The 2,500-nt window shown below is 40.4% G+C and overlaps 1 protein-coding gene across 1 annotated transcript in view; it reads left to right on the top strand.

The window, feature by feature from the left end:
• LOC138000973 (bone morphogenetic protein 1-like) overlaps positions 1-2,500 on the top strand; it is a 34,014-nt gene that overhangs the window by 19,169 nt on the left and 12,345 nt on the right. The window lies entirely within an intron of this gene.

Here is a 2,500-nt window from a genome sequence, read left to right as displayed (position 1 = left end):
ACCTAAGTCATGGAAACGAGCGGATATTACACCTCTCCCCAAGCAGTCACTAGTGCTTGATGTTAACAGGCATCTGCGACCTATATCACTAACGCCAATACTGTCAAAAGTGGCCAAAGAGTATGTGGTTGAGGAATACATCAAGCCAGCCGTCCTGGTCAAAGTTGATTGGAATCAATTTGGAACGGTTCCCAATTCCTCTACTGCGCATGCTCTCATTAGTATGCTGCACACATGGTATCAGAAGACCGACGGCAACAGCTCTACGGTCCGTGTAGTTCTATTTGACTTCAAGAAGGCTTTCGATCTGATTGATCACCGCATTCTATTGGAGAAGCTTAAGAACTTTGACATGCCTGAGTGGGTTCGTCTCTGGATTAAAGATTTCCTCACTGATCGGCACCAAAGAGTCAAGCTCTCTCAAGACTGCTTCTCAGAGTGGGGTAGAATCCCTGCCGGCGTACCACAAGGGACTAAGCTTGGTCCCTGGCTCTTTGTGGTGATGATCAACGACCTCCACGTCGAAGGCGTTGATCTATGGAAATATGTCGACGACACCACCATAAGTGAAACAACCCACAAGAGTGATTGTAGTCAGATCCAAACAGCTGTAGATAATTTAGTTGGGGCAGCTCAGGCAGATCGGTTCCAGCTGAACGAAGCAAAATGTAAAGAGTTGCAGATTTGTTTTGCTAGATCTAAGCGTTCATTTCCACCTGTCGTCATCAATAATAAGAACATCGAAGTTGTTAAGAGTGCCAAACTTTTGGGTCTCTTCATCTCTGACGATTTGAAATGGAACGCGCATGTTGCTGAGATAGTTAAGAAGGTAGCGTCCAGACTGTACTTGCTGAGGCAGTTAAAACGAGCGGGCCTCGACCCGCTCGAACTTGTATGTTTCTACACCACATGCATTCGGCCGGTCGCCGAATACGCCTGCGAGACCTTTCATAATAGCCTTCCCATATACCTATCAGATGAACTGGAAAGGCTTCAAAAACGCGCCTTTCGTATCATCTATCCCACCTTGAGCTATTCCGAAGCGCGCGTCGCCCTGGGGCTGCCGCTATTAAGCACTCGAAGAGAGGAACTCACCACGCGCCTCTTCGATAAGATCCTTCAAGACCCCAACCACAGGCTCCATCACTTACTGCCGCCAAAGAATGAATGCCAAGTAACTCTCAGGAAAAAGAGGACTTTCAATGTCCCTCTTTGTAAGACAAATCGCTTTCAGCGGAGCTTTTTAATGGCAAATTCTTCCCGTTCTTAGCTTTTAGTTCTCGGTGTGCAACCTTGCTTTTAATATATTTTTAGATTTAAATTTTGGATTTAAATTTTAGATTTAAATTCTAGATTTAAATTTTAAATAATTTTAGAATCTTTGTTCGATTGTAAATAGCCGTAATTCAGCCCTTGGCTGCAATGGTTTTATTTAATAAAGCTATCTATCTATCTACCATCTAGGTATTTGCAACCTCTCTCTTCATAAGATCAGCGAAGGATGCAACTCAATTGCAGATATTGCTGATTGCTTTTTCAGTCGAGAGCTGCCGGGGGTAAACTAAAATGATGCAAGACAAGAGAACCATTGCTGTTCCGATCGGTCCTTGCTGATTAGACATTGTTATGTTCGCTTTGTTCTTTTGTTTTATGGACATTAATTAACCCGGATCCGGTATATGAAGGGACCAGCCGCTGTCGGGGACATGTAGATGTATATGTTAATGTAGTCAAACCGGTCCAAAAACTTCACATGGTTGAAAACCACACTGGAAAGGAATATTCACGGAGAGCATTCAAGGGACTTCATTAAAAACAAAAGATAAGGAATTTAAAAGTACCTTACGCGTAATGCTCAGCTATTAAAGAAACATCAGATTGAGGAGGTACAATGAATATAATTTCAACCATGGCGGATTACAAGAAAGCTAAGCGTTCACAGAATTTTTCTTGAATCAAAACGTAGCACATTTGTATGAAATTAATAACAAGGTAATAATAATAATAATAATAATAATAATAATAATAATAGTAATAGTAATAGTAATAATAATAATAATAATAATAATAATAATAATAATAATAATAATATAAGACATTTATATAGCGCATATGTAGCAGCTCTATTCGCTTTACACGGTATTCACTTGATTATGAAAAATAAAAATTAAACGTCACCCACAGATAAAAAATCTGATGGCCAAGAGCCTAAGGAACGTTAGCTTTCGAATCTTGCTACGATAGCCATTGTACTTTCATAAAAGCAGGTGATTTACCATATTTCGTGGTTTCAAAACACCTACCGATGCAACACTAAAGATTCTTTAAAAAATCATTTAATTTAGCTGTTGGTCACCCACTGGTGTGATAAATCTGTCGGCTATAGACATTTTGGTCGCTTAGGAACGGTTGCCATGGAATAGGCCCTAAACTGCATGGTTTGTACTCCTCAAACACTTTAACAGATTTTATGTCAGCAAACTCTCTAAAAACTGAGGCA

This window comes from Montipora foliosa, chromosome 4 (genome assembly GCF_036669935.1).
Source record: "Montipora foliosa isolate CH-2021 chromosome 4, ASM3666993v2, whole genome shotgun sequence".
NCBI lineage: Eukaryota > Metazoa > Cnidaria > Anthozoa > Scleractinia > Acroporidae > Montipora > Montipora foliosa.
Note: the sequence above shows the minus strand (reverse complement) of the source record. Positions and strands in the feature narration are given on the sequence as shown.